This window comes from Manis pentadactyla, chromosome 1 (genome assembly GCF_030020395.1).
Source record: "Manis pentadactyla isolate mManPen7 chromosome 1, mManPen7.hap1, whole genome shotgun sequence".
In the NCBI taxonomy this organism is placed as follows: Eukaryota; Metazoa; Chordata; class Mammalia; order Pholidota; family Manidae; genus Manis; species Manis pentadactyla.
The window spans coordinates 215,145,804-215,159,974 of NC_080019.1; the positions used below are offsets into that span (position 1 = coordinate 215,145,804).

Here is a 14,171-nt window from a genome sequence, read left to right on the forward strand (position 1 = left end):
GGAAAAGCACATGGATGCACACACATAGGAGGGTGCATGGGTGTGTGCATGTGTATGTGTATATCATGTAGAAGCGGTGCCGGATACTCTCACTAATGTTTCATTGACAAAAGCCCATTTATAGGGTCACGCATCTAATTTCAACTCAGGTGAGGAAATGTAGTCTGTGGCTGGCAGCCACTTCTCAGGTATAACGCTATGGAAAAGGGACATATGGACTTTTTTGGTCTTTGCTGCAGCTGTCAAATAGGACAGTGATACCTCACAGGGGTAAGAAGAGATACATATGTCTGTGTTTTGTGAAATAGCAATTAGTATTTTCTATACTTTGCATGCAAACAGAATGAGCCCCTTTCATAAATGCTTGAGCTTAACCACCATATGTCATTGAGTATCCTTTCTTCCTGGTTAAATAACTCCCTGTTCATTTTACTATTCCCCACAGGACATTGTTTCAAGCCCTTTAACAGCCATACTTCCTTTCTTTGTACACACTTCAAAAGTGGTATTTCCACCTGGGTGTAACACTGCAGGAGGAGACAAGAGCAGTGTAGAGGAGGACAGGGCTATGTGTTCCCTTGTTCATGATTCCATGTCTCTTTTAATGCAGTTAATGATGGAGATGCCTTTGCAGAAAGCCTCATCACAGTGTTGATTTATATTGACCTTGCAGTTGAATAAAATCCTTAAGTATTACACTGTTTGGTTGCTTTGCATTTCAAAGATTCGTACTGCCTTTTGTCTAAAAAAAATCCGATTTTCACATCATGAAAAGCACTAAATGATCAAGAGAATTTGGGGCTTATCCAATGAATAAAACCTTGGCAAAAACGTGCAGCCGTGCAGCACAGTAAGTCCTTGCCATCCGTGTTTTTGTTGAACTGACTTTTTATTTTTGTCATTGTTCTTTTTAATTATATAAATGTTACATTAATATCACTTTTCAAGAATCAAACAATACACATAAAGTAAATGCCTTCCTTGACTCCCAACCCTAACAGAATTCTGCTTCTACTTATACATGTATATAAGGATTATAGAGATTTGCTTGTAAAGATTTGAGACATAGATTATACCATACTGTGCATAAATCTTTGCCATGCCTTTTCACTGACAAATGTATCCCTAACATCATATGAGTCAGTACATATAAATCTGCCTACTCTTTTTCATTAGGAGTATTTGTTATATGGATATGGACAGTCCATTTAATGAGTATTCTGTTAAGAGGAATTTAAATTTGGTCTGCTTTTTTTCCCCATTATTATAAACAATACTGCAGTGAATCTCACCTGAATCTATCTTTTTCTATACCTCTGTAATTTTCCTTTACATTTTAAATGTGTCATTGTTGGGCCACCCTAATGGCACATTTTTTTTTTAATTTTAAGAGATACAGAAACACTTTCTTTTCTTAAACAGGCACATCCAATTTCCATTTCTCCCCACAAACAAATGGAAAGTATCGACTTTCCTACAACTTTACCAACATAAGGTTTGATGTCTCTTTTTAATGCAGTTAATGACTGAGACAACCTTTCAGGCAGCGTCATCATACAATTAATTTTTACTACTAGTCTTTTCATTTTTTTTCCAGTTTTGTGAAAAATTCATTATCTTAATTTACATTTCTTTAGCGAGCAGTGATTTAAGGATCCTTACAAATGTGTATTGGCCATTGATTGTTCTTTCTTGTGCATAGCAGGACCCTAGTTCCCCATCTGTTCTTCACTGTCTGAGTTCATCCTTTTACTGAACTTTGGTCATGGAGGGAGGACCTGGTCTCCGCCTTGTCACCGCTGTCTCTCTCCGTGGTGCCTGCAGCTGTGTCATCCATGCAGAAGATGCTCAGGCAAGGCTTGGTGATGCCTCCCTTCCTCTCACTCTAATTCATCGGCAGATTCTGTCGGGTCCACCCTTGAAAGGCATTCCAATTTGTTGTGTGCTTATTATGGCCCTCCCTTTACAAATACTTTAATTTCCACACATGCAGGGATGCTGTCCCTTGGGCTCACGTGCTTATTCTCAGGATTTAGCAAACATTCTGATTCTCTAGGTGACATAGCTTCTGTTCTTTGATTGGCTTTCCTACCTCTCTTATCCTCAGTTCAGAGAGAAGACTCTTTTGGATCCCAATTTTGAAGGCATAATAGACAAATAAATTAATAGGGTGTCTCTCTTTTGGCTTCCAGAAAAATAATCCTCAACCTTTATCTGAGCCATTTCACCCTTCCTGGACCACATGCCTACATGTGGCGATATGGTAGGCAAATAATGACCCTTTTCTGAGATGTCCATGCCCTAATCCCCAGTATCTGTGACTATGTCACGACACGTGGCACAAGGGACTTTACAGATGTGTTAAAGTGAAGGATCTTGAGTGGGGGAAATTGGCCTGGATGATCTCAGGGCCCTTCTGAGAGGCAGGCAGGAGGGTCAGAGTCCAAGAAGGAGATGTGCTGACAGAAGGGGAGGCTAGAGTGATTCCACCAAGAGGCCATGAGCCCTGGAACATGGGCAGCCCTTAGAAACTGCAAGGACAAGGGCATAGATGCTCCCTTAGAGCCCTAGGAAGAGACATAGCCCTGCTGATCCATTTTAGACTCTGACCTCCAGAGCTGTAAGATAATGTACTTGTGTTGTTTTAAGTCAGTAAATTTGTGGTAATTTGTTACAGCAGAAATAGAAAACAGGCATGTACCCATGAAGAACAAATTCACATCTCAGTCTACTGTGTAGATAAGACAGGCTGACAGTTTTTATAAAATCCCCCAATTTATTTTTTAACACTCTCGCTCCTTTGTCTTCAGCTGACTTGCCAACCTTATACCAACAAGGCTGAGGACTGCTGTTTCAGAGGGGCCTGATATCTACGCCAACTAGTTAGGTAACAATGCATGCCTTAGTCAGGGTTCTCCGGAGAAACAGAACCAGAAAGACAGTATTATTTTAAAGAATTAGCTTACATGGCTGAGGAGGTGCAAGTTGAGGAGGTGCTGCCATGTCCGTGAATTCACTGGAGCGACAGAGTTGTGAAAGGTAAATGTTCTGTTATAGCAGCGAGAAGAATGCCTCTTCCTGCTTTGAGAGTCTCACTCTGCATAAATGGTCTCCAAGAGCTGCTGCTTCCCCAAATATCATACAGGCTGTACCCGATTTTTTTTCCCTTGCAGCTCCCCTACTTTCCTTCCATGGGACTCATACAAAAGGCTAATGAGATGGAGCCAGAAGAGAAATCTCATGGCAGCTATTGCAGTGGTTTCATAATCATTCATTTTCTCAAGGGATCAAAGTTGTTGTTTTGTCATGCCTGCCCACTCTTCTCAAATTATGACTTCTATTCAAGCAGATGCTGGCTCTCTTATGTAACCAGACTCCTAGGAGAATTACTCCACCATTCAGCAGTCATGCTAAGACACGTCTGAACCCAGGCGATAGGCGCACTTCCCATGTCCCTCTCCCTTCCCAGTAATACTTCACCTTTGCATTCATGGTGCCTATTTTACAGAACAGCCCATTTCTTATGCCATTTGATTCTCAACATGACTCTCCAAGAGGACAGGCTGGATAGTTAATTTTACGTCTGTGTTACAGAGTCAAAAACTAGGTCTTACTCAAGTTTACATAACCAATAAGAGGGCCACACCAGGCTCTTTTAACTCCAAGTCTGGTGCTGTGTCTATTCCATCTTACTGTCTCCTTTAAAGGGAGGCTTGAATTAATTTATTTCCACATGAGAAGTTATCAGGACAATGAGCTACCAGATGACAAACAATGAGGATTTGCTATTTATTATGCAGAGAAGCAGGGCACTTTGCTTGGTGAACAGCAGGATTTCAATTGTTGGTCATTCCAATACCATGATGAGTATAAAATTTTTCTTTTTTTAAATTAAAAATAATATTAAATAATGTATTGCTCTTTGTTGCACACATAAGTGCAGTGCAGTATTTTAGCTGCTTATAATAAAGTGTCAAGGAATCCTTAAGACTTGCTGAGGTACCAGACTGAAAACACTGGGTCTATCTTTTGCACAAAAACAAAAGCCAAGAACTCTCGGATGGATACCAATAAGGTCTAATTGGTAAGGCAATCAAATTGTGTGCCTAGACATCCCCACAAGTACAGGGCCAGCAGACTGAATGAAATTGACAATATTGTCTTTTTTAATTAACAAAAATGATCTGATGTAACAGGAAGCTTCTGAAATTATTCTGAAGTCTCTATACTGTAATTGCTCTTATGCCTCTCCCCCACCTACCACTTTCTTATTTTCACTTCACAGCATCCACAGAGATGCTGCAATATTTTTTCATCTTTTTTATAACTACAATTCATGTTGGAATCCTTTATTATATTTTATTAATAGTTCAGAATCCCCCGATTATTGAACTGGTGAAGGCCAAGATACCATGCAATTTGCATTATATTTGAGTCCATTACCAAGTCAACTTGGTGAAGACTGTGAACCACAGAGAGGCGAATGCCTGGCATCTAAGAGTCATTTAAAAAATTAAGTAAAGTAAGAACATACAAAACCATGTATTTTCACATTCATACATAAAGACTTAGGTGTTTGTCTTATTTCAGCATCAAATTAAAACTATCTTCTGTAATTACATCTATTTTAAACTGTAAGCACTCTGAAGATGTCTTGTATCGTAAGACCATTTTCCCAGGATAGGATTTCTTAGACATTTCCACATGTTTTTGTTTTTAAATCCTTGCAGGTTTGAGAGCTCTCCCTACTAATTAAGTTAAAACTTAACTTTCAACCTCTTTTCTGTGTTTTACAAATAGCCTCTACATCTCTCCACACACATTTAGTTCATTTATAAATCACTTGATTGAATAACAATACTATTACTTATAATGACAGCAATACTAACAGCACTTCTATTTAGCCAGTGTTTTCTAAATATTAGAAATCATGCTCCACTACTTATATGTCTCATCCCATTCCACTTTCATGCCTACCTTATGTGTTAGGTTCAGATTTTCTCCTCTCCACCCCTCCAAGTGTGAAAACTCATGCTTAGTGAAGTCAACTCATTGGTCCAAGTTCACACAGACAGTAAGTGACTGAGCCAAAATACAAACCCAGGCAGTAAGACAGGATTCTGTATATTTATATTGAACTTACTGCACTTCCAAGTTTTGTGGTCTTTAAACTCGTATCATTAGCATAGTTACAGGAGTCATTTAACACAGAAAACACAAAACCCAACATCGCGATTCCCCAGTCACTCCTGTGAAGAGGGAGACAATTACTCAAGGTGGGAGTGGTGTTTTCTTGACAGCACCACTGCACATTCCCATGGACTAAGCCAACACAAACTGAGATCGTTTTCTAGAAAATTAAGATTAAAAGCAATCTATATAGAGTTTGAGCTAGCTTCAGATAGGAAGAACAGCATGCCAGTAGGGAAACATCAAGTTTCAGATCCGCTAACCCAAACCACCTATGTAACTACATATAAGAAAATAGATGTGCAAATCTACACCCCTTTGAGAGTCTAGCAGTCCTATTCAATAAATAAAAATGGTTTACATATCATTCGAAGCCCTTCCAGCTGTGTGAGCATTTGCTTCTATCTGGTCAAGCTGCTGGTTGCCCTTTTGTGGGTATTTCTCTGGTAGAATTGGTGTAGGTCTTATGCTTCTCTGTGTCTTATGTTTTTACTTATATGGTACTCTGGGAGCAGTGGTTTTCAGTGGGAGTATGGGGGTTATTTTGTACCCTCCCAGGACTTTGGGCAAGGAGACATTTTTGATTGTCAGGACTGGGGTGATGCTACTGGCATCTCATGGGGAGGGACCAGGGTTATAGCTACACATATACCATACATTGCACAGGACAGGTCCCCACAACAATTGTCCAGGCCAACAGTGCTGCTGCTGAGGAACCCTGTGCTAGATTATAATTTACTATCACTGTGCATTTCAAAATGCTAATCTCATATTGCTACATCTCATCAATGATGAATAACTCTAATGCCTCTTTTTCCAGCTCTGCTTTCCATTTGTAGGACAGTGCCAATAATGTTATACAATTTGATATCCCTAATGCCATTGCTAATGTGTATTGCTTGGTCATATAATTATCATTAAGAATAGAAGTGCAGAAGATGAGCAAGTCTATCGCTGCCAATTTTATTTTTCCTCCCAATAGCAAAAAGAGATAGTTATAACTCCCTTTGCACCTGCTGTTTTCCTAACCCTGAATCTATTTTCTTTTGAAATGTGAATTCATGGTCAAAAACTACTGAGGCTTAAACATTTCCTGCTCAGAAAATTTAACACTGCAAGATGTCACAATGGTGCTGATCTGAATGATACCCTATTTTAGCTGAACAAAAATGAAAATCATGAGTATAAAATAACATTAAAACAAAGTAACTTAACTTTCCGAAGTGTCTCTCCATTTAAAATCTTCAGCTAAAAACCCACTGTGGAAATAAATTCTTCCAACATGAAACAGATTTCAAACAGTTTTTTTTTCTGTCTTTGCCTTTCATGAAATTCATACAGATAAAATGCAGGCTACTCATCATTGCTAATAAAAATAAACCCTTTGGTAGAGACAGAAGCAATTGCTTGAAATGTTAACCATGATGTTTACAGATTAGAGCACATTGAAAAGAGGTCATATGCATCCAGTTGGACCAAAAAAATGTTACCCTCTGCTATAAAATCTGAATCAGAACCTGCAACACAAGTAAGTTTCAGGCATTTCTGGGGAATTTTGAATTCTAAACCTAAAGTATTCCAATCTTCCTCCACTCCACTTCAGAGAATTGTTCATCAGTCAGTCCCTTTGTTTTTGTTATGAATGACTATAGTCGGCTATTTAAAGCAACTGATGCATTCAGTTGTCAGTTATATATGTCTGCGGAGAGTACACAAATGAACCACAATTTGATTTAAATCTTTTTCCTTCTTAACCAAAATGGCAGGCTTTGAAAGAGTAACAAAAGGTACATCTGTTATCATGACAAAGGCTGGAGAAACACAGAAGAAAAGGAAAAAGAAAAAGGCAAAAAAACACCTGCAAATAGAAGTTAAAGACTTTTAAGTAAAGAAAGAATGAGACAAAGGTCTTCCTGCTCATTCACTTTGCTAAGACAGAGGAACCTGGGAGTTAACTAGAAAAGCAGGCATAGGCCGAACTGAGTATTCAAGTATGTGCTATTGATTTTATCATAGACATCTTTTTTAAAATAAACTTTTTTATAAGTGGTTACATTTTTAATCTTTCAGTGAAACTATAGTCTTAGTTGTAAATGTGATCAAATGAAATAAAGGAGTTTTATTTATCCACCCTTCCATTAATATATGCAACAAATGTTGATGGCCTACTGTGTGAAAGTCTCTTAAGAACAAGGCCGAGTGGTTAGCACAGTATGGATGCATTAGCTGCACAGCAAGTGACTCAAATTTAGCAGCTTAAAACAAAACACAAATCCAGCCCAACATATAATATGATGCTCAGGAAATGTTTGTTGAATGATTAAATGAATGCATTTAAGAATACAGCAGCTTTTGCAAAGAAGAATGGAGTGTTACTGTGCAAAATGGCAGAAATGTAAACCACAATGATACGAAAGTGACACCAATTACTCAAAGTATGAGAAACAATGAAATTTGTGATGCCTACACCGTGCGGTCTCTAGGGAGCTACTTATGGATTTGACTCTAATAATATTCCCGGATATGAGATGCAGATATAAAAATTGACTCTTACAATAAAGAGCCAAGAGGTGTTCTGGCCTCGATGCTACCTACAGGTTATCTTAGAGTCTTAGAATCTTTTGTAAGAGGAGTTATGATAAAAGATGCAATATTTACATTACTTTGTTGTTTGTGGAAAGAGCATTTGCTGCTGCTCCCTTACCTTTTTATAGATGGATGCTATACATGGATTTTTCCAGCAGCATTTATAATTACTGACTTGCTATATTTCCATTCCTTTTTGGTTTCTTTACCTTGGTGCTTTTATCTCCTTCCCCAAATGACAATTTCCTTATTGAAACTTTCCTCTCTCCGATTTAAAATTTGAATTTAAGAAACAGACATAATAAGAATTCTCTACAAAACATGTGCACTTCTTCAGAGAAAAAGTATCATGGAAACATGAATGCATAAAATAAACGCACATCAGATATATTAGTATAATTTATTCTAGATTTTAAAGATCTAAGTGATAAAGGTCATTGAAGGGTGGATGTGAAGACAATTAAGGTCATCAGGTTTCCTGGAGATTATTAGTTTTCTTTAAAATGGCACCACATGTAATACTGAGCTAGGATTGCAGAGTGGCAAGAGCCATTTTTAATTATTAAAAGTAATTTCACATGTGGTTTAACAGTCATAATTGGAATTTTGAGTTATGTTTTCCTTGGTAACAACCCATTTCCTTTGTTTGGATAAACTGCAGGCATGAAGAGATGAAATATGATGTCCTTTAATATGTGGCACTTCAAGAAATTATGTTTCACTGGCAGGCATTCAGCATTTCTGCAGCTAAAATGGCATTTCTCTAAAATACAAGAGAGACCAGGCCCCAGCATTAACACATTTCCTTTGCCAGTGCCTGGGGCTTCAGTAAATGATCCTAATGGTAAAGAAATGCCTTCATAAAAGTACTCACAGAGATCTCGGGAGGACTGGTGAGGCGTGGCTGTCATCCTGAGTTGCTCAGTGGGTGGTAGGGAGGGTGGCCTTCCTGGAGTAACAGCAGAGCAGATGTGTGGCAACTCCTAGTTAGGGCTGAAAGTAGGAGGCATATCAGCACAAAGCACAATATCTCTCTGTAATACACCCCCTCCCGCCACCACCACTACAAATAGGACTGCCTCTGCTACTGCATGTGTCCGGGATGAGCTGTTTTTCTTTATGTGCCTGGCAAGATCCTACTCAGCCTTCAAAGCCCATTGCAAACATTTCCTTTAATTGTGACACCTTGGCTGATTTACAACAGACTTAAATTTTCCTTTCCCTGGATACTTAGGACCATTCACTTCCTATACAGTGATATTGATAATCATCATTCACTCCCTCATGCATGAGTACATGTTTACTGAGGAGGGACAATGAATCAGGGACTGAACTATGGATTTCTCTGCTTATAGAAACATAAGCAACATCCCTAAGCAATAAGTATTAGCATTTCACCCTTTAAATAGAATTGAAAGCAGAGGCTTAAGGGGGGTTCAAGTAATTCACTAAAATCACACAGACAACAAGTAGGTAAGCTGAAATTTAATATCGTATTGGTGTATCCTAAAACCTGAAGTATTTTAACTAATAGGTTTTAAATATCATTTTAACATGGTATTTTCTTATATGATTTTAAATTACATCACATTAACTTTATATATATATATTATATACATATATTTTCATGTGTGCATATATCTAATATGACATGATCTATGCTATGATATATATATATATATAAAATGAATATAACAACATTGTATAATACAATATATGATATGCTGGAGCTGACTCATTTTGCTTACAATAACCTATCTCTTCCCAACTCCACATTCAGTGACAGCACGTGTTGGTCACAGTAGGAGTGTTTATACACACCATGGCAATTGCAGATGATACAAATTAGGGCTATTTGTCCTAAAGAGCTGGTTAAACATTTACTAATACTGCTGATTATTTTATCGTTACTGGTGTAACAGTTCATGTCTGATACTTAACTGTGAGCTCCTCAGGTGAAGGGGTTGTATATTAATGACCTCTCTTTTTCAGAGCTTTTCTATAGCACAGTGCCTAGCACACAGTGGGTGTTGGATAAATTATTCTTGCACGAGCAAGTGAGTGTTTTGCAGCGTCTTTGACAGTTTTTACAATATTTACTTCCATTAATCTAACAGTCTCAATGTTTGCAATATCACTACAGTGGGTTGCCAAGGGATAAAATGCATCAAGTCTGAAGTGCAATCCTTCGCTTCTCAGCTGAATCGCTGCAGAGGGCAGAAGCACGCTGCATATTAAGTACCTACCACTTATTTCTACCTGGGAGGCCTGGAAGGAGGCTGGCTGCTCAGGGGAATGAACTGAAGTCTATAGCAGCTCCAGAAAGTGATTATAAACAAACATTGAGTTATTTATATATGTTGCCTTTTACTTCACTTTCTTTCTTTTGTTTTCTTTGTTTTTTCTCCTTCCTCTAGCTCTGTATCTTAACTTGGCTTGGAAGTGATCATTCATTAAAATCCTATTTAACAACATTCTTGTTATAAAAGAGAATCCTTTACGAAATTATAAAAACAAAACCTCAATCACATCTTACAAATGTTGTTGATGATGATGATAATTTAGCCCAGAAATTTAATCTTTTTTAATAGGAAAATATCCCAGAAACCATTTTTACCCCAGTATAACACTATTTTTAGAATCTAAGAGTCTGTTTAGGCATCTCCACTCTGCACTGGTCAACTGTGTGTTACTGGGCCTTTTTTCTTTTCTGAATTTTTCCTCTTCTGTGAAATAGATACAATGTACCTATTTCAAAGACATAAATTCAGATAATGTATTGAAAGCACTTTGCACAATGCCTCGTCTACAATAAACATTCAGTAGCTGGATGGCTTTTCCAGCTTCTAGCACATGCCTTTAAATAAATATATTTTGAATGAATGATTGAATGGGAAACACAAAAACAAATAGCTCCTGAAGGCTTAAGCATTCATCCACTTCCTTCCAAAGCTCTCCATTAGAATTTTCTGTGATGATGGGAATGTTGTATTTCTGTCCAATATGGGAGCCAACAGCTGCATGTGGCTACTGACCACTTGAAATGTGCCTAGTGTGACTTAAAACCTTAGTTTTAAATCGTATATACATATAATTCATTTAAATTTAAATGCCCTTATGTGGCTTGTGACTATCACAGTAAAGTACAAGTAAAGGAACAACTATAGGAAACTAGATTATATTTTGGACTCAGAACAAAATTTTCAGAAAGTATTACTAATTTTTTTGAAGGACAGCATGAATCACTTTCTTCTTTTTTTCTGTCCTTTGCTAAAGCTGATCTCACTCATGAAACTGGAAATGCTGGTGGAATTTTCTATTTCTGAGAGACAGCTTTGTGTACTGCGATTATAGCCCCCCTTTACGGATCCTTACCTGTCTGCCTGGATGTATTTAAGCTCCAAAGATTTCTTACAGGCACTGGGGTCACAAATCAGAGCAGGGTGGGAGGTGAAAAGAGTCTGAAGGTCATGGATGGCCAAGTCTATAGTTTTCAAGGCTTTCTCATGGTGCAAATGAAGCTGCAGTTAAAGACAGTGGCAATTACGCTGTGCTTGCTGCTGGTAAAAGTGACCTGGCAGCCCCACCAGCTTCGTTTGTTCTTGAGTATTCTATTAGGGAGGACTACATACATTCATTTTAGATAGTGCCCTGAGTAATGAGGAGAAAAGCTGCTACAAGCATTTTAAAAATGTTGTGATAAAGAGGTGCTCTAAGCATTGATATTTGCAAACATTTAAACCACTAAATCAGAAAGCATAATGACCCTTAGATATCATCTCATTCAAACTATTTAGTTAACATTTGAAAAGGCTCAGAGACAGAAAGAGAGCAGCCTAGCTAAGAATAAAACCAGAGTTTGCTGGTTCTTACTCCACAAGCAGTTGCAAATAGAAAGGGGGAAAAAAATGAATCTATTTTGGAAGACTGTCAGAATGTCAAAGCACTTGTAGGCTAAGAAAACAGTTATATGTAAATGTACTGCAAGGTGATACTTGAAAAGGAGTGTGTCATTTACCTATTTTCCCTAATTTCTTCTCCCCACTTTTCTCTATAAGCGCACACTGACTATGATTCTCTCAGAGGATATAATACCCTCTTGGAGTAAATTAGGCAGGTTGGAAAATTGCATTAACTCTTTCCACTCCCTGGGGAACACATTTGGTAAATCCCTGCCACAGTGCACTAATTTTCCTCCTGGTGTGTGGCTAATGCACTGGGGAAAAAGGGCTTACTGGGTGTGTCGATGAGGTCAGGGACCACATTATCACGATTTTATTGCCAATGAGATGAGCCGCAGCCTCCCGCATGTAAATCAAAGAGTTAACAACGGGGCAGGGGGCTGCTCTGGCTTTGTCCTTTCAGGGTCACAACTGGACAGGCTGTGATCTGTCATCTTTCAGAGCCTTGCACTCAGCAGCCGCTGTTATTTTGCAAACCATCAGTTGTGTTTCCACAAAGCCAGTAACATGGTATTACACGGCCTGAAATCACTCAATCTTTAGGACTTGTTCTATTCCTACCCTCTAATCTTCTATGGGATTGAGAAGTCAAGGTGAGCTCAGAAATCGATGCAGTCATTATTTCTCCAAGTTTTTCTAATTTTCTACTTCAATACAGACACAACTGTGGAATCTGAACGAACATTTGCCCCAGACTGGAAACTCAAATGGCGTCATTTCCCTCCTTACCAAAGAATAGCTTCAAGATTATAAGTGAATATAACACTCTCCCCAACACCTGCCACATTTCCATACACACTTGCACTTATCTTTTCTTCAAGAAAAAAAAAACCTAAAACTGTAATTCTGCTAGAAGAGATGAGAGTGGCAACACTCATTTCAATTCCTAATGCATGGTTTTTAGAAAACAAAATTAAAATAAAAAATCCTGTGAGTGGGGTTATATGCATGGACAGCTAAATTCAAGAAAAGTGACTCAATCATTATTAACCTTCTGGAATCTTCTCCATTTTCCCAGTGGCTGCAGCCTAACATCAAGAGATTCTGTGAGACCCAGGCTTCTGAGCATTCAAGTTCATTAGGCATGCATCTCATTTTGGCAGGAAGCCACTCTCTTTCAGCAAAAGTCAGTCACAGATAGACGGAGAGCAATCATCTCACGACTAATAAATGCAAGGCTGCTGAGACTGGGCTGCCAATCTTGCAGGATGGGGAATAAAGGGGTGGAGGGAGGGCCTGTGTTTTGTGTCCCTCTGATTTCATAGTGTACAATACAGCTGAAGCAGGAAGAAGCCCCAGACCAGCTCTCAGGAGCAAGATCAAAACTGCCTGTACAAACAGTAATCATGCAACATCTTTGGCCTGAATGGTAAGTACATCTGTCTCTAAGAGCTTAGAGCATCTTACAAACCCTTGCTATTAAACCCCCTTGGTGTCCTTGGGAAAGGAAGTGAGACAAGGAGTACAGAAGAAATTGAGACACTGAGGCATAGGGAGGTTTGGGGATTGAGTGGGGGTGATTAAGGGAGGCCAACAAGCAGAGTGAAAGAGAGGATTGAGGGACCCAACGCCAACTCTCAGACATAGTCACTGAGGAAAAGCCGGAGGGATGAAGCTGACACAGTCCAGCGTAACAAACGGAAATGTTTACTGGGGCCAGAATAAAAGATGGGGTAACATAAAAGAATGAAGCAGGAGGGTGGCTAGCCACAGGGAATAGTGAAGACAAGTACTATCACGATCACTTAGAAAACCAGTTATTTTTGGTGGAATCTCCCATTTCACATACACCGGCAATTAAATAGTTTTAAAATACAGTGCAAACCAAACAAAACATGTCTGTGGGTCTAATCCAGCCAGCAGGCCAGCAGCCTGTGCTGTTGGGCCCAGTTAGTTAAATACACCAGCTCATAGTTCAAACCTCTCCTTCCTCCTGCCTGCGTAGACATAGCAGGACCCGGCTTCCTTTCATCATGTAAGCATTACAGCATCGTGTTTCACTCTAGACACACAACATGTAAACTTGGGGATGACGCTCTGACAGCAGCATGATCCTGGTGGCAGAAACCAGGATTGGAAATGAAGATGCCTCGGGTAGGCTGCCCTAGGGAAGCTGGGACCAACTTCCTTCATTGTAAGGAAAGCAAAGGACCAGCCACCTTGTTAGAACATTGACAACGAAGAACTGTCCATACCTTTCTAATTATGAGTCTGATTGTCTAATAGTTTGGGGCCTTGTCTTGCCACCCAACCCTCTCCACAAGCTCTCTCTGCCCCATGACCTATGCTTCCTCTGTCTCTTAAATACCTGCATATCTGTCTGTCAAACAGCTGTCTGGGTATTCACATTTTTGCTTACATCCTAAGAGGCTAATCTTTGGGATTTGTATAACCCTTGGGAGTGAGAGAAGGGTAAGCTGACTGATGAAATCC

General features: G+C 39.0%; 1 protein-coding gene across 5 annotated transcripts in view; it reads right to left on the reverse strand.

Moving 5' to 3' along the window:
* The window catches only part of CHL1 (cell adhesion molecule L1 like), a 301,991-nt gene that overhangs the window by 264,205 nt on the left and 23,615 nt on the right, over nucleotides 1–14,171 (reverse strand). For 2 of the 5 annotated variants that reach the window (XM_036877825.2, XM_057507234.1), the window contains exons 1-2: nucleotides 11,152–11,371; nucleotides 8,651–8,769 (exon numbers count right to left, since the gene is read on the reverse strand). The gene's annotated coding sequence lies outside the window, so the exon portion shown is untranslated. Of the gene's footprint in view, nucleotides 1–2,966; nucleotides 2,984–8,650; nucleotides 8,770–11,151; nucleotides 11,372–14,171 lie in introns of those variants that run through there. The other 3 variants (XM_057507238.1, XM_057507254.1, XM_057507242.1) reach the window with 3 other exon arrangements.